This window comes from Jaculus jaculus, chromosome 10, assembly GCF_020740685.1.
Source record: "Jaculus jaculus isolate mJacJac1 chromosome 10, mJacJac1.mat.Y.cur, whole genome shotgun sequence".
In the NCBI taxonomy this organism is placed as follows: domain Eukaryota; kingdom Metazoa; phylum Chordata; class Mammalia; order Rodentia; family Dipodidae; genus Jaculus; species Jaculus jaculus.
The window spans coordinates 66,225,478-66,244,433 of NC_059111.1; the positions used below are offsets into that span (position 1 = coordinate 66,225,478).

Consider the following 18,956-nt stretch of genomic DNA (forward strand, 5'->3'; position numbering starts at 1 on the left):
GGCTCCAATCCTGGCTATGTTAGAAGGTACAAAAGTGTCCTTACACTAACATCCAACTTCCAGTTAAACCAGAAGCTGGACATTCAGAGGAGAGGCCAGGTATATGACCAACTTGGTATAGAAACATAACTGCCACAGTTCTTAATCATGGCCCCTAAGCAGGATCCAAGCCATCTAGTTGTTGATGAAACATTCTCAGATTCTGTTTAAAGAGCCAATCTTTCATTCCAGTCTTTGATATGGACCATCAATAATTACTGTCATTTGTTGAACACTTACTACACATGGGCTAGACTCTCCAGTCACTTTATCCTAACAAAGACCCCATAAAACAGTTCTGTTCTTTACATACTACAAAACTGGAACTTGGAGGGACAATATCACTTGTTTCTAGCTACTGAAGAGACGAATCTAGAGTTCTACTGCAGATAAAATTAACTCCAAATTCCTCATTTTTTTAAGAAACCAAATTGTATAGAAAAACCCAAATTCCATACCTCTGAAAACTTTCCTGGATAGGTCTTTTAGACTCTTTGACTTCTTTGACCTTGGAAGGTTAAATGAACAGAATACAGTAGCAAGAGGGGGCACAGTTTGTCTCTATTTGTCAATTAGCCTAGAGCCAGAAGGTGATTCAAGAAATTAGATAAGCAAGTGACAAAGATAATCTACTTACAAAGCAGAATTTGAGAGATCTGGTGGGTGAGTGTGCCTTGTAGGCCCAGTGTCTCTGAAAGCTGATTTATCTCAGGATTAAATCATCTCCCTTGCCTTTTGGGGCAGCCAAAAGATGAAATGTACTGAAAATTTATCTACTATGACTTCAGCCACAGCTCTAAATAGATGACATGCTAACACAGGATATGCTAACTAATGTCAGCCCCCTTGTTCTTAATTTTCTACAACTCATTTTTCTGAGAGATCCTGTTTCAGGCCAAGGAGAAACATAATAAAGTACTGGGAAAGCTCTGGGAACTTTCTAAAGAAAACAACCAATGTAATAAGTGAAGAGCAAGTCAGCACTACCTTTATCATATTTTAAAATGATAGTACTCATAATTTCACAATACTTGTAATAATAAATATAATTGATAATTTAGTATAATTATAAAATAAAATGTTGAGATAGTTCCCCCTTCCACAGAGGTTTAAGAATCCTCATGATGACAACTTTGAGGGCAGTAGAACTATTTGTATAAGATTCTAGTTGGCCCAAATTGCTATCATTACATTTCTTCCCAGCACCAGTGGGGCTTCTAGGACTCTCCTATCTATGGTTAGCAAAGGCTCTCTCACTTCTGGTAGGTTATAAAAGACAGCAGGATGACTGGTTACCCTTCCCATCCTCTTAAGGTTCCCTCCCCACTACTGAATTTCAGGATTGCTTTTCCTGTAATGAACTACAAGTGTCCTTATCTCATCTTTGTCTATCCCACAGGTTTCTCCAAAAATGAAGAATGCTCTTCTAGACAGTGACCCCACGCAAAATCAGGATAAAAAAAAAATCCAACCATGTGCTCGCTTCGGCATCACATATACTAAAATTGGAACGATACAGAGATTAGCATGGCCCTTGCAGAAGGATGACATGCAAATTTGTGAAGCATTCCATATTAAAAAAAAAAATCCGACCATGACTGCTCCAATCTCCATCAGAAACTACTATCAGAGGCTTTGAGACCACAGGTACATATCTACAGAGTGAGCTAGCTTCCAATGGATACAGTTTAGAGAGCTCAAAAGATTTAAAGATTTGGGCCTACTATTTCCATTTGCTCATTTTATCCATTGATTACTGGACATCTGCTCTGTGGGGTTTACTAAGAGATGAAGACCCAAAGATCATAGAGTGTGATATTCAGGTATTTAACAAACTAAAAAATCTTGCATTCCCGTATACCTCAACAAGGAGGGGCTGGCAGGAGGGAGTAGGTCATGGAAGAGCCTAACAATGGTATCAACTTGACTATATTCGCTGAGTACAAAACTAATTAATTAAAAAAAAATTTAAGATCTTGTGTTTTGTCTGAAATTCTCAACTGTCAGCAAGGGACCCTGTCTTCCCAGAAGGAATTTACAATCTAGTGTTCCATGCATTCTCTGAGACCCATCTGACTAGCCTCAAAGTATAAAACCTGAGGGAAATGTATATGGAAGAAGTATGTTTTGAGAGGGGAAAAGAGTTGGGAAGATAGCTCAGTGAGTCAAAGCACTTACTGTACAAGCACAATAACTGCAGTTCAAAACCCCAGAACCCACACAAAAGCTAGAATCAGTATTATCTGCAATATTAGCCCTCTAAAATGAGATGAGAGGCAGAGACAGTATAATTCAATAAGCTGGTGAGCCAGCTAGCCTGGCATAGGCAGTAGTGAAAAACTAAGTGAGACATCTCTATCATGCCCTCCACTGCTCAGAGTCCATTGAAGAAGAGGTGACATAAAGAATGTAAGAGCAAAAGGAAGGGTAGAGCTGCACACAATATATCTTTGATATTCATGTCGTGACAGTGCCTGACACTACCTACACAAGCCCTTCTGAATAGGAGGAAAAAATATCAGAATAGAACGGATACTAATTTGAAAGAAGAAGGATTCAATGGAGGGCATATTTGGGAGGGAGAAAATGGGGATGATGGGAGGGAATTGTTATCATTTATTGTCTTTACTTATGCAAGTTGTCAATAAAAAGTCTTTAAAACAATAAAAATAAAACCAATACAAACAAATTTAAAGAGACCCTGCTTTCAACCAGGTGATAAATAAGAACCAACATCAGATGTTGTCCTCTGACCTCTACAGGTAAACTGTGGCACACATACACCTGTACTCATATACACAAGCACACATGCACATACTACACACACACACACGCACATCGTACATACATACATACATACACATACATAAATACATACATACACACATACATACACACATTAAAAAAGGAAGGGTAGGACAGGTCCAAGGTAAAACAAACATGATTGGCTAAAATGACTAAGTAGGTCTCTATCCCTAGTTGAGTGACAGGATAGAAAAATGGAAGCAAAATGCACTGCTATTAAGCCTGTATCACCTACATTCCAAATTAGTGCCAAATTCACACACAAAAAAAAATGTTGTCAAGGTTGGTATATATTCCAACTGGACCTGATCAGAGTATCTTCCAAGATCTCATGCCAACTTACAGTCTGGGGTAGAAACCATACAAAATGTGGTGGTTTTATAAGACTTGAACCTGAAAGAAAGCAAAATGTGGTGGTTTAAGCTATATTTTTCTTGGAGTTTTTTTTTTTTTAGGTACTCAGGCATAAAAATTCATTGGGAGGTTCAATCTGAAACAATAAAACATTTTCACACTAAACTTTCAACAACCGCAGGAAGCAGGCTGCCAAGAGAAGATTCTGGGTCTTGCTTCAGTATCTTCAATGGGGATCATAGGTGGACCACAAAGATTATATTTATTTGGCAAAACCTGGTATTAATAATTGGTGAGAGGGGAGAAGATTCACTCTTCCTGAATAATTTTACCTTCATAGGAAAAAAAATCACTGGAGTTTTACGCATGTTGTTGTGTTAATAATAAAACTAGTTAATGAATAGTTTCATTGGCAGAAATTTCTTGGTCAGCCTTCTAAGAGCAACTCCATAACTTGAATCTGAAGTGAGAGTGGGCATAGTAAAATATTTGTTTTGTATTTATGTAAGTTGTTAAAGCCATTTCAAATCCTTTATAGAAAGATGTGGAGCATAAATAAGTAGGAAATGCCACCAAAAAAGTGACAGCAATGGGAAAATCCACAGGTATTGATTGCCAGCCTTACTGTTTTCCTTACTTATTATTTACCATTTCCTCATCTTAGGAACCTGTATCCCATATTACATTTTTTTTTCCATGGGAGGAAGAAGAAATTTATTTGAAGCTTATAGATCCAGGGGAAATTCCATAATGGCAGAAGAAGTCAACCCCCTTTCACAGGACCAAGCACAGAAAAAGAGAGAGAGAAAAAAACAAAACAAAACAATCCACCACCAGTAAGTAAACACACATCAGGATCTCCAGGAAAAGCTCAGGTACTTTGCTTATCTTTCGAATGGATCCATATTACATTTTTTATGCCCAGTGCAAAACAGAATTCCTATCGCTCCATTCACTCCCTTTATTTGATCTACTTTTTCCAAGTAGACTGTAATGTCTTATAAGTACATGTAATGTACAGTTAGGTCTACCTTGGGTTTCAAGAAGAATGGTCATATGATGGCTTAGGAATGCCTACAATGAGAATAAGAAAATAAGATGGCATTAAAATTCCCAAATGTTTACATGATGTTCTGTAAGGTCTTTTCTTTGGATCTGTAACCAAATCAAAATATCTACTTCGTTTTTTGTTCTGAGGACACTAATAACCCTTGACCATCAATGGAAGCTCCATTTTTCCCATAATGACATTGAATAACTTGTTTTTCTTTTGTAATTTTGTATTGCATTATCTTAGTTTTAGACAAAGCTCATAAACATTCATTATAGTTTACCCTAGCACAATAACGAAACTCATAATTTTTGATCATTTAATGCACATATTTATAAGTTATCCCAGAAAATGCTAGTTAATGTGGATCTTATGTCTTTAAAAACACTTGGTAATTCCAAGATGGGGAATTGACTTAACTTTTCCTTTGGTTGAAGAGAGTTTACAATCTAATTAAATTAGCTTTGCAGGGGGTGATTAATCTTCTTAAGAAAACAAACTGCTTTCAAACACTCCAGTAACAACTGTTTCTTACAATTAATGAAATAATTACAAAGTATTTTGGTGTGCTTATTAAGTACACCCCATTATGAATCTCAGCTGCAGAGTACTGGTCCCTGGCCTGTGTAAATATTCTCTATATGGTAGATTATTATGTTCCATAACTCTATTTTTGTTGTGCTTTGTTATATTTTTGAAACAGGATCTCACATTAAAGCAGGGTCACCTGGAACTTATTATATAGCCCAGAATAGCCTCAAGCTGTGATAATCCTTCTGCCTCAGTTTCCACAGTACTCATATTACGGACCTGATCAACTAGGCCAAGCTTGTATTCTATAAATCGGACATTATTTTTTTCACTGGTCTTCCCTCAAATTTTCCTACAATAGTGAAAATTTTCAATATTTCTGTTTGAGTTATTTAGGGTCAAGATGCCAGTGAGGCAGCTTTAACTTTAAATAATTCTTTTTTAATACTTTATTTTAGTGTATTTTATTTATTTATTTGACAGAGAAAAAGAGAGGGAGGGAGGGAAAGAGAAAGAGAGAGTGAGAATGGCCACACCAGGGCCTCCAGACATTGCAAATGAACTCCAGATGTGTGTGCCCCCTTGTGCATCTGCCTAACATGGGTCCTGGGGAACTAAACCTGGGTCCTTTGGCTTTGCAGGCTAATGCCTTAACCACTAAGCCATCCCTCCAGCCCAGGTTTTTTTTTTTTTTTTTAATGATTTTGATGACTAGACATTGTGTCATACATCTGTAATTCCAGCACTCAGGAGCAGACGCAGGAGAATTTCGAGTTCCAGGCCAGCCTGATCTATGAGACCTTGGGGGGGGGGGTGCAATCTTTTCTATTAACCACTTTTACATCCATGGCATAAATAGAGTCATTAGAGTACACTTGGCCAAAGAATTACTGAGTTGAAACCTAGTAGTATACTCATATAGTTAATTCCAATCACCATGTATATAAGCCCCCTATTGACTAATACTGTCAAATGTCTAAGGGCTGAAGAGGTAATTCAATTTGCCCATGACCCCATCAATTAAAATAGGAAATTCTCCAAAGATGGCTTGACTTGAGCATGCCAACAATTGGTTACAAAGCCACAATTAAAACTCTTTATAAAGTTGAATGACCTAAGAAGGCTATTTTGTACATGTGAATCACAACTCCCAGAATGGAGAGAGAGGTAACAATGATGCTATTTGTAGGAATGGGAATTTTCACCATTCTCTCTGGCACAACACACAGAATCCAACAACATGTGTTGTCACACCATACATACATAGTAAAATCTGTCATTTACTTCTACTCTCACTTCTAAATCTTGGTACTTTAAGTTCAAAATTCTCCAGCAATCTTGCTTGTAATTGATAGGTTTTTCAAGGGCTTGGTTTGTGTAGAAGCTTGTTAAAGGCAGAAGAGTGGAACCACAGTGATCTAAACTGATTCAATTTTCTAGAAAATTACTACTTTCTACAAGATATATAAACTTTAATTAAAAAGACAAGGAGGTCTATTCTCTCTTTTTACATGCATGAGACACACTAGGCTCTTGAGATCCTGGTAAAAGAAAGAGCAGACTGAAAAGATTACCATTTTTAACAAAACTGTAAATTTAATTAAGATGGAATGTTCAGTGCCATGGTTAATGGCCAACAAGTCACCAACATTTGTTACTTTTCCATAGAGAAAGTAGTCTTGACTTCAATGTATGTGCAAAATCAGGCTTTAAAGTGAGCTGAGAACTGGTTAAGTCACAGACAGGACAAGGTGCAAGTCACCTTACATGAACAAAATATAGTTTTAGCTACATGTCACCAAAATAAGCATTTCTGTGACACTTACTCCAATGCTTCTTTGTCTCTGTATCAAGTAAATGCTCCTAACATTCTACAAAGAATCATAATGATAGCTTCCACTACAAATTCTCTAATATCAAGTTTAGAAGACCCAGGACATCCTGAGTCTGGAGATTTCCTCAACAATTTGTGGAACACAATCTACAGCCATGGAAGATTTCTTCACCTAAGTGATAATTTATGTGATTCTTGTTTTTTCACCTCCTTCCTCCCTGAACTCATTTTCCTACTTTAGACTTCCTCCTAAGCTGCACTACCAAACCAGTGGGCTAAATCATTTCAAAAGAGCATAGTTCATTAAACATAATTTAATGTACCTTGTTCTGCTTGTGAAAGTATTTGAATCGCATTGGTGTTGGTGGGATTTGAGCTGCCATCAACATAGGACCACTGCAGTTAACTGAAAACCAACTCTAATAGAGATGGTTGGCAATAGAATTTCATTTTTAACAAATTCAAATACCTACATATGCTCCTCCTACCTCATAAATTTGGAAGGAAGCCTGCAGCAGCTCCAGTTTCATAAACAACATTTTTTCTGATACAATGTTGAAGCTATAACAGAAAATTGGGAAGAAGGGGTAGGATGTGTCTATGGCACTAATGTTCATGATTATGTTCACATCACTTGAGCATGCATGTGGCTCAGCTATAGTAACTATACCAAGTGCTAATTGTGTTTTTGTATATGAAAGATGGGTTGGAAATCACTATAAAATTTACTTATATGTGTATATAGAAGCAGAATGAAATATTGTATTGTGTGGATAAGTATCAGGTAGTTTAGAATAAAAATACTCCGGTAGTTGTTTGTTTGGAGACACAGATGGATTGAATGAGCTCTATAACAATAATTTCTTTCAAAGCCACAAAAACATCCCACTTTTTAGTTTTAATAAAGTCTAAATTTTGGCAGTTCTTTTATCACATCTGTCATCTCTTAAGCTTTGCTTAGCCAAAGCACTCAGATTTGAATTTTGAAATTGTCAATATAGCCCTTCTAATCTTTGAGTCTTAAATATCTCAACAGATTAACTACCAATATCCTCATGCTTGCAGGACTCCAGGGTTAAAAAAAGGGAGGGGGCAAAGAAAGAAATACAACTTTTCATTTTCAAGCAATTAAGCTCCTGTGGAGGTTGTGTTTGGGACATGTATTTGGAGCATGATCCAATGTGTTTATGTAAAAACCAGACAAACAGGATAAATACATTAACTCTACTATCTAGATGTATGAGACAAAAAGTGGCGCAATATAAAGAGTTTCATTGTCCTCCTGTTAAGGCGCAAGTTATTCATAGTCGTACTGACACTTTCTAGTTTGCCAACTGAAAGTGGATGTCCTAAATCTGAGGAAGATTACAAGGAACAAAGAAAAGGAGGAAGGAAGGAAGGGGAAGGGAGGAGGGAAAGAGGAAGGAAGAAATGAATGTAGGAAGGGAGGGAGGGAGTAAGATAGGAAAAGGAAAATTAATGGGGTTCATTTTCCCAGCAGTGCCTATCTTAATGATGACCGGATTTCTGCTATGATCTCTCCCTTCTGAGATCAAAGCAGGATTGATGTCGTTCTTTACTGGCTGCATTGCCCATCTCCAAATTCTGGAGACTTAAGAATAAGTATAAATGCAGTCTGGAACACCAAAGAAGTGGGGCCTTAGTGAGGTGGGTTAATAGCACAGGGGCAGCTAGCTGTGAAAAGTTATTTGGGATTTGGGAAGCAATACAGAATTTAGAGTACTTTGTAAACACTGGCTTTCTCCTTTCTCCTTTTCTGGGGCAAAGCTTTTGGCTAGTTGAGGAGGCGGCACTGAATGTCATATTAATGGCCCCCATAATGACCTAACTCCATTTGGAATGTTTTGCAGCTGCTAGGACATATGAAAAGGCAAGGGAACCCTACTGCATGTTTTCACACGAAAGCACTGTCACGTTGCTACAATCAGGCATTTACAAGGAGGATTCAAACTAGAAGAAAATCTTTTAAAATATCAAAATGTTGAGCTTTTGTGTTCCCACTGCATGCGACATTCCTGGATACTGGAACCCCTAAAGGGTGAGTGTTCTCGAGGCCTTTTAGAATTGCTTGTTCTTTTGTTGAGGAAAAAGCAAGTCCATATTCCTGGGCTCTGAGAAGGTGAAGAAAAAAAAAAAAAATCCGCTTTCATTTGTAATGCTTAGTGTACACACCCCTTGGGGGTAAGGGCGGAGGAAGCTTCTATCCTCCGGAACTTGGCTGATTTGAGCTACATTATGTGAAAGAGGGAGCGCCAAGGAGCAGCTCGACCAGCAGTTTTAAGTGAACTTTATGTCCTTCTTAAGAGAGCAGGATGATGGGGAGGAGTTGGTTCTCTTAGCCTAGGCAGAACCCCTACCTGTGTCTACCATACAGTTCCACCCAAAGTTCAATTTTTCTACAACTCTGCAGCTTGGTCCCATAAAGACACCCACATAACAAGAAGTGCCAACACCTTACAAGTGCATCCAACCAAAGGAGTCCTGCTTTCTCCAATGGGCACAGAGGTCCTGCAGACAACTTTAGTTCATTGCCCCTTTCCGATTCTCTCAGGTTAGCCAGCTCTTTTCTCTCATCATTACTTCAACCCCTAGCTGGAGACGTTTGTCCAAAGGTCCACACTACAGAGCCAGAGCCCAGAAAGTGACCTGAGATGGAGACACCTCAAGGAATTGGCCATCAAAAGAAGTCTCCGTGGGCCCACCACCCAGAGCCAGCAAGTACCCATGCCTGAGCACCTAAGGGAGCAGTACCTCCTCCCTCCTCGGTGCACTGTTCCTCGGCCTAGTCCCCCAAGAGACACAGTAGCTTGGATTCAGATTCCTTGCAGGGCAGGGGTTGGGATGGTGCTTCCCGCCTTGTCACAGTGTCCCTCTGCGCCCCAGGGGAGAAAAAACTCCCAGGAACCATGTTAGCTCTTTCAGTTGGGATAGCCTCTGCTAAGTGGGGCTCTCTTATCAGAACGAAATCCCCAAAGCCAAGTATAATGGGAGCTCTCAAATGCCTGACCACTCTGGGCTCAGCTCCCCTGGTTTTTATCCTAATAAACACAAACTCATTGGACTTTTTAGGGCCATTTCCTTTCTTTATTTGGCCTTCCTGATGATGCTGATTTCCCATTCTCAGGCTGTGTCAGCAGGGAAATTTTATTCATCTGAACAAATATTGCTCTGGAATCGGTAATTAGGCATCAAAAGTCCCTGAACATCTTATTGGAAAAGTTCAAAATACCCTCATCACCCCCGCCCCCCCCCCGCACACACACACACACACACACACACACACACACACACACACACCCTTCCCGCACCTTTTTCTTTCTCTGTGTATCTCCAATTTGCCCTAATTTGGCTTGTCCGGCAGAAACAGCCGCTTAGCTAAAAACAGTAGAGACACCCATGTCGCGCTATAAAAACCGTGAAGTTCTAAAATGATGTGGAGTGTTACTTTTTGTTGTCTTAATACTAGCTGAAATCTTTTTTGTTTGTTTATTTTATTTACTTGAAAGCGACAGACAGAGGGAGAAAGAGGGAGGGAGAGAGAGGGGGAGGGAGAGAATGGGCCTGCCAGGGCCTCCAGCCACTGCAAACGGAACTCCAGATGCGTGCGTCCCCTTGTGCATCTGGCTAACGTGGGTCCTGGGGATTCGAGCCTCAAACCGGGGTCCTTAGGCTTCACAGGCAAGCACTTAAACGCTAAGCCATCTCTCCAGCCCCTAGCTGAAATCTTTAGTTTAATCAGCTGTTGTATTTGAAAGGCCTTAATATTGCTGGAAAATTTTCAGTCTTTTGTATTACTAAAATACTAGAGTTCAGTGAATGTTATTTAATTATTAAAACACAGTGAGATCCCTGTGAGACGGAAGGGAAGGAAGGAAAGAGGGAGGGAAGGGAGAAGGAAAGGAGAAAGGGAGGGAGGGAAGGGATAGAGAGGTGGCAATTTTGTGGATTGTAATTGTTGTTTCCATTTTGCAAATATCACAATTTGGTCATGATTACTTGAACTTCAATACAGAATCTTTTTTAAACTAGCAATGAATTCAGATTTTAAAGGAAGAAAACAGAAGCTTCAGTCTGTCATATCTTTTAGAGATGCAGCATGCTAATTTTTAAATTTTGTAGTTCCTGACTTAGGAAAAAAACTGTAAAGGCATGCTTGGAAAATTAACATGCACACATAAGGTAGAGTGATTTTTACTTTACTTCCTTGTGAAAAGGTGCGTAAATTAGTTATGACCTATCTAACAATTAAATTTCATAGCATCCGGAAAGACACATGATAAAAGGGCTTTAATTTTTCCCCATCCAGCTATGTTCCTATGGACATAACTTATAAGCCCATCTCCATCAACAGCAAGTATTGCTTGCAAATTATATTTAACTGAGACGTTGCTGAGTTTACCTTCGATTGTACTTTGGAGTAGTGGAAAGGTAGGTAAGTATGTGATCTATGTATATATAATTTGTATACTTTATATATATTTGGACATATGCTTCTCTTTAGGTGTTTATGTGGCTAGTCACTTTAAGAGTATCAAAATAAATCCTGCGTTGTCTTCCATGATCTCCCAGGTATTCCCAAACACTGATGAACAAAAAAAAAAAAAAAAATCTTTCTATGAGAAATGAAGAGCTACCCATTTAAAGGAAAGAATGGGAAGGGGAACTCGATTTATTCTCATTTGTTTATCGCTAGATTTTCCCCCCACTCTGCAAATTCATTTGAATAGCTTTCAAGCCGGGAAATGGAAATGCGGCTCCTGCCCTCTATTTCAGCGGCGGCGGCAGCGTCCTGGCAACAGCGCAATTTTCTATCATCAAGGATAAATGGCATCGAACAGAACATTCTGATAAAAAAAAAAAAGAAAGAAAGAAAAGAAAGAGTGGGGGGGGGGGGGAGCTTCATCCAAGGAGTCCATGATTGCTGGCCTTCCTGTCTGTCATCCCTTTACAAAATCCGCTCGGCAAACCTGAGCGGCATGCTGTCAGAGCTAATAACGTCTGCTGAAGGGGGCGGAGGGGGGCCATAGTCTTCCCGGCACAATGTTCCCATTTATTAAATTGAGTGCTCATTTTAAAATTGCAAATATCTTTGTTTGGTTCACTGAAAATTAAAACCAAAATGTAGGAAGTTACATGATGCAGCGATTATTCGTGTGCTATCAGAGAATCAAACCTTTATCTCTCCCTTCTGGTGAAGGTTTGCTGATGCGGGGGAGGGGAAATCCAGGGCAAGAGGTCTCTCGTGGAAAAATACAAATCCATTCGCCCCGCAGGTAAGCTGAGAGTAATTGAAAGCCAGAGAAACGATACCTGGGTCTACGGAGGAATAGAGCTATACGCGAGTCCCGGAGTGAGTGTGCGCGTGGCTGGCCCCAGGCCACTCCGGGGTCCCCAGAACTCCACGCGGAGCCCAAGCTCTCCCCCAGGGAACTCTGAAGGCAATGCCAGCGATTTTTTCCTTACTAAGATGCCTTTCTAGACAGGGCCATTCTCCTGCTCTGAAAAGATAGGTCCTTAAGGTTCAAGGCTGCACAGGAGGTCTTGGAGAGGCTCAGCGAACACTCCGTTGGAGTACCCTGAGGAGGCCATGAAGGAGTAAAGGGCAGCACCCCACACCGTCAGAGGGTCTTCTTCTTGGCCTGGTCTCTTGCCTGCGGCTGTAGAGATATAGAGATAAAGACTTGGCGGTGACCACCTCTAGTAACCATCCAGTGCTTTGGACTGAAGTTGTCACCTTCACGGAGGGCTGAGAAGTAGTTTGAAGCCTACTGAGTGGACAGCGGTAGTGTCAACATCTTTTTTCTGTCTAATCAAACCACAGGGAGTTTTTGTTTTAGTGTGTTAATCTCCTTTGGAGGGAAAGATGAGGGAGGGGACCTAAAGCGAACAAACCACTGGGTTTTGGTACGCTTTAAAGCCAATTAAAAGAACCGAGGTCTTTTGGCTTTGCAGGCAAACGCTTTAACCACTAAGCCATCTCTCCAGCACCAAAAGAAAATGAATGACGGGAAGGACTCTTATATTCGGGGAGCCAAAGGAGAAGTCGGGGACCGCCGTAAAGTCTGGATAGAGACTGGGGTAGAAAGAGGAGGACCAAAGGAGATGGCTTTGCAGCTTGGTTTGGCAAGGAGCTCAGGCAATTGGGAACCGTGGGAGGCTGCGGTGATGGGGAAAACTTTGTTCAATGAGGAAATCTAATTATTGCGCATCTGAAAGTCGTGGTCCCAACTAAACGACGGAGGCGGGTACACGAAGGACGCAGCGCGCATGCCTGAACTTTCAGATTTGCATGTTAAGGTACACACGTGAGCTAACTTCTGCGCACTCCCCAGCGCCAATACAACCCCACTCTCACTAAGCCTGCGGGTCACATTGACATCTCACTTCCTCAACAATAGACCTTTTTAACCCACTTTAAAAATAAAGTGTTTTAGTATTGTTCCTCATCTAGATACTAAAAATTTCTATAAGAAATAGGCACATTTATGATCTATAGATACGTTTACTACAAGCAAGGGTTAAAGTAATCTGAATTTAAGAAAAGTCAGAATTCAGAAGAAAGGAGGCTATGAAAGAGCACTGGCAGGAATACCTAGATTCTGAAAGTGCTACCTTCAAAGCGCTGGGACCTTAGGCCAGTGCTGGCTCTGTGAGCCTTATCTGTCATAGATAAAGTCACACCTACTTCGTTTGACCAGTCTCAAAACCCAGAAACTGTCTAAGGAAAGCAAGCTCAAAGCCCACTCTTAATTACACTATCCCCAGCCATACATTGTTGCCAGGGAGATGGGAAGCTAGAACACCTGTGTTCCATTAAGGCTCCTTTGCCCACAACCTAAAGAGTTGGTGGGGGTGGGGTTGATGTATTAGCAAATCTGTGAAATGGGGCTAATTAAGGTAAGCGGGGGTGGGGGGGGGGGTCCTAGAAAGGTAGGTAAGTGGCATGATCTGCCCTCTGTCTGGATTCCCTTGGCTGCAGTCAGGCTGTGTTGGAAATGATGAGGTTGGTTCCTGGGGCTACAGAAGGGGTGGGCCAGCTGGGAAGTATTACCATCCTGCCCCTTGTGCTCAGTAAGGCTGCTTGCTGCTGCCCTGCCATAGCTCCTCTTCCCACCATACAACCCTGCCAGAACTTGCTGCCTACAAATGGGCCCCCAACACTCCTAAGAGGATTCATACCCTATGACAAGAAAACTGCTTATCGATGAAATGAAACAGGTGGAGATCATTACTTGTAGTTCCTCTCCCCTTGTGTGTAATTCACAACTTTCCAATATAGGATTAAGCTTCAAATGCACTTGGTCAGGCACACACTATTTCTTGCTCGGCTCACCTAATGTGATACTTAGAACCATCCCAGCAGTGTCTCCATTTGTCTTTCTTGTAGACTTCTGACCTACAATTATAACAAGACTTGTTTTTTTTTTTTTTTTTTTGTTGTTGTTTTTTAAGAATGTGAACCAAAGTCTGACCATAGCCCTCCAAACTGTAAGGAACACAAGATGACCTCAAGGTCTTACTCATCCAAAATAAATATTAGCCAATAAGTATTAAATATTAAGCATACAGCAGCCAATAGTCACACCTATTTTCCAAAAAATAAGGGACCTACTCAATCTCCAGAGATATCACCTCATGATCTCTGTATAGAATAGCTACCTTTTCACAATTGTGTGTTGGGATTCTCTTTGCAAAAATGAAGCTTTCTCAAACTAGGCCAATAAAACCAAAGACTCATAAGACTGGGATTGACCTTAAGGCCTGGCATATGTTCTCTACTACCTAGCTTTATTTCTAACCTACAATATTCCTTCAATGTTGGATCTTAGGCATATTTTTTATTACTGACTTACATTTGTCCTTTAAGAAATAGGGAAATAATACTGTGTTTGAAAGAAAACAGGCCAAAAAATGGCCATCTGCCAATCAATTATTTTCACTGCCATCATTTGAAGCAAAATCTTCTTTCTCTGTCTTGTGGGTGGCTGGGATAAGTGAAGAACTTTTTAAGTGTTGTGGGGAAAATTAAGCCAACCTAAGTCTCAAATCGACATCCTGGCCTCTTTCTAAGTTGTTTTTGACCTCAGTAGGCTAGGCATCTGGAGAAGAATGCTGAGGTGTGGGCTCAAGATCTTGACCTGAAACCAGCACCAGACACAGTGTTAGTAGCTACTGCACACAGCTACCCCAGATTCTAACCTAAGCTGACCTGAAACATCTCCGTGTGTACTATTTGCACAGATCTCAAGTACCTACTCACTTTCTCCATCCACAGCAGGAATGACTGGCCATTAGCTCTCTGTACCAATAGGGCTAGTTCATGAAAGAAAAGGAAAAAAGATGAAGAGGAGAGGAGAGGAGAAAAAGAAAAGAGGTAGCATTTCTTTTCCATAAGGACTTACTTTTTTATTTAATTCAAGTTGTAAGGACACAGCAAAGGAAGTTAAACAATGAGACTTGTTGAGGACAATGACTTCAAAAATTCAGTGATAGTGCTGAAGTTTCTGGGAGCACATTACCATTTATCTGAGGACTATGAGGGCTGTGCCAGTTAATCAGGACAAATCATCCCTACCTCTGGATCACTAGGAATGGGGTTCTGGAGCATAAGGAATAGGGTGTGTTGGAGAGTCCCTTTTTCTTTTGTAGGTCAGCAGGAAGACCAGATGGAGGGAGCTGCTCTCCAAGGAATCTTGACTTCCCTCTTGGGAATCTTGCTCCACTGTTCTCCTAAGGAATCTGGTGTGCCAGGAGGGCTATGACCATAGGTATATTAATGATGCCCTATGGTCTCCCCCTGCCCCCCTCCGCCTTTCTCCTTCTCTTCCCTGCTGCTGACTTGCCCTAGCCCGGCAGCAGAGTAGCTGAGCATAGAGGGGAGGGGGCCCGGTGTGGGCTCTAGTTCAAGTTCTGGACTCTTTGGAGTCCCCAGGCCCTTGAGCAGGTAGCTAACCAGGGGAATCGGCAGGCATTGCCCGGCTGGCCGGCAGTTTTCAAACACCTTGAATTACAGGCTACATCTTGAATATGAATTAGCCTTCCGTGCTGGTGTGACTATGCTTTGAAACTCAACTTGTCAAAGTATGGTTTTAATTAAACGTCTTCCGGCCTCAAAAGATTACATGTTTTGTAAAATATATCCTAGCATGAAATTTACTTCTACAATCTGAAATTAAGTTTCTTGTAAATGTTTTCATAAAAAGAAAGGAAGAAAGAAATAAGAGGGGAGGGCTGTGTGTAAGAATAGAGCAGTTCATATTCACTATGTACTTTGAAATGTCCAACCAATGGGCCTGCGCGCCTGAGAGGTCTCAGGTCCCAGCCGAGACCTGTACTAGGACTGGACCTTCAACTCAGGACCAGCAGGTAACCCGAACCCGCTCAGGCAGGCGCACCCCGTGCAGTTTTAGCACTTGGAGACAATTCAGCAGACAGACAAGTTAATCCCGCGCTGATTTGTTTGGGAGCCACCGGCTGGATGCCGGATTACCGGTGTCCTCCCCCCTAACCACCCAACTTCTGACTGCTGCGACTGCAGCAGCTGCAGACACTGGTCTCCCTCCCCACAGTGCCCGTCCCTTGAAAGATAGAAGATATGATGCAGTGCAAAAAGGACCCCAACAGGATCCAGGACATCAGCCGTCATTTAAAGTCCTCTTTTAAGATATCCTGGCTAATATGGAAGACAATAGTTCTAGCAGAGTGTCCAAACTACTATGAACCAATCATCTGAAAGCGGGCCCTAAGAAGGGGGCCTTGAAGGCTCACTACCTCCTGCGGGGGGGGGGGGAATCTGTACCCCATTTAGCCGTTCAGCTTGGGGGGAGGAGTGGGCGCAAGGAAGATGCCTCCTCAGCACGCGTCATTCTATTCTGTACAGAATTAAGAACTGGGTCTCTCTAGAATTATTTTTCCCTAACAACCCTCCGAGGAATCCACCAATTCTGATGGGATCTGCTGGATTCTAGTAACATTTGGTGTGCCCTCGGTGGAGTGGGACCGGGAGCACCAGGGAGAGGTGGCTCCTTTCTTCCAGATAATTGGTACCTAAGAAATGAGGGCGGGGGTGGCTCAGTAGGGGGAGTTATTTACCTCCCTCCACCTGAAATAAGCAAGACCAATAACGCGCCTGGCTTTTCGCCCTGTTTACTCCATCCCCATTCAGTGATTGGCAAAGCGGGCCCCGAAGGCACAGGCAATAATTGCTCGGCTCTCCTTACTAGGAAAGTGTGTAGGCATTTGAAGTGTACTAAAAATAAACGAAAGAGCGAGAAAATAAAAAAGGGGGACATAGTGACAATTTGCAGCAATTAAAGCGTCTGCGCGCCGTTGCCGGAGGAACAAGGACCCACAGCGGATTTTGTTTTCCCTGGCCTGATGATGTGACTAACTAGTTAGGGAATTTGCATCCGAGGTTTGCGCCTTTGCGTGAGGGTGCGGGTGCGGGTGCGCGTGCGTGCGTGCGTGTGTGTGTGTTTCATCAGCCAAAAAGTCCATGCAATATCCGAATTTGTGGGAAAAAGGAGAGCTCAGAGCTGCTCCTAGGAGGCTAAAACCCCTAGCCTTCAAAAGGGAGCTGAATTCAGATCTCGATTTATCCCCACCCCCGCCATTTCACTACCCCACTTCCTGGCCCCTCTCTAGAGAGAACCTCTGTCTCCAGGGCTTAGCCACCCCTTCCAATGTGAAACTTTAAGCAAGTTAGCGGGGGGGGAGGGGGCGGGGGCGGGGGGAGGGGAAAGCGCATATAAGAATGCTAACTTCTAGAGCATAACCAAGCCAAATGCCACGGTTGCGGGGTAGGTTTGAGAGGGGCGGGGAGGGGAAAGAAGGGGGAGGGAGGGGAGGGGATGGAAAGGAGGCGGCCAGCCAAATCAAAGCTTGGGAGACATTTTGACAGCGCTCTTGAAATAATACCTTTATATTTTGGAAGGTTTTCAAGAAGTGGGGGAAGGGATGGGTTCTGAGAGAACCACAACTTTCTCCTGTCTGTCACTCAACGGCCAGAGAGCGCTCCAACCTCCGCCACACGCGGAAACACGCAGTAAGAAATTGCTTTAAGATACAGTAAAGCTCTCTTCTTTCCCTACCACCCACCTCTCCAGAGCTAAGAACTTCGCAGAGACCGTCGTAGGGCGTGGGTTGGCCCTGGGTGTCTAAACATTGTGCCTAGCCCCCTGAGATCAGAAGGGTGAGCCGCAGGCGGTCTGCTCCCCCCATAGTCTGGCTTCTTGCCACCCACCCAGTCTAGTGCCCAAACTGATCCCCGGTTGATCAACAACCCTCCCCAGACCTCACCTCACCTCCACCTCGCGAAAGAGGATCGACACCTAGGTGCCACCGCCTACATCCACCCGAACTGGCTTCAGTGAAAACTGGCAAATCCCGCAGGTCTCGCAGAAAAAAATTTCTTCAACCCTAATTCAATTTTAAAGCGGATTTTTACTATTAAAAATGCTGCTGAGCAACACATTGAATTAATCTGACTGTACGGTTTTAATTACATTGAGGGTTTCTCTGCAAATCTGTACAAGACAGTGGCTGGCTCTCGGAGAATCTCTGCCTGCTGAATTCCATTACCCGGCCCCGGTTCCGGGCAGACTGCGGCGCGTGGGAGCCAGCTGCCACCGCCCTCTGCTTCTGCCCCTTCCCCACTCCTGCCCTGGCCTCTGCCTTTATCCCAGACCCAGGATGCCTGTTGGTCTGCTTGAAACTCCTGAACTGGCATCATAAATGCCACCCTTACTTGTATAACTCTTCAACCCTTATGATTAAAATCCTCATTTTGGACTTTTTGCATTTATTTACCTCCTAAGAATTTGCAGAAGAATAGTGCGATGTCCTGAATACTTGAGGGAAAAGGAGACTGAGGAGTAAGAGGGGGGTAAAGATTAGCGAATGAAGTGCTGTTTTGGTGGGTCTAGCTAACCCTTCACCCCAAATCCCTCCTGTCCTAGAATAAAGATACACTCCGAAGACCCGCAGGTAGACAGGGCCAACTTTATTAACTTTAATTGTTTGTTTGTTCTGCAGTTGACATTATAGCACAATGGTACCTAGAGAACAAGGTGGAGGCAGATACCTACAGGCTGGGAGGTTACCCAGATACTTACGACTAGATACTCCTATCAAAGACAAATTCACATCCATTCTCTGTGATCTACTTTCTAATACTCTTTCCCTCTCTCTATCTCAATCTACCCTTTTAAATGCCCTCTTTGCCTCCCAAAATGATAAATGCAAATATTAATTTGCCAAATGGACATAGCTCCTCAATGTGTATTTATAGAACCAAAAAGGTTTTGAGTTCTGTGGGAAAAG

The 18,956-nt window shown here is 42.2% G+C and overlaps 1 long non-coding RNA gene and 1 other non-coding gene across 3 annotated transcripts in view; one reads left to right on the forward strand and one right to left on the reverse strand.

Annotated features, from left to right (window-relative positions):
- The window catches only part of LOC123463999, a 53,626-nt gene that overhangs the window by 20,608 nt on the left and 14,062 nt on the right, over positions 1 to 18,956 (reverse strand). The window lies entirely within an intron of this gene.
- On the forward strand, positions 1,515 to 1,618 carry LOC123464195. The gene has a single exon (XR_006639435.1). It is a non-coding gene; the product is annotated as a U6 spliceosomal RNA (small nuclear RNA).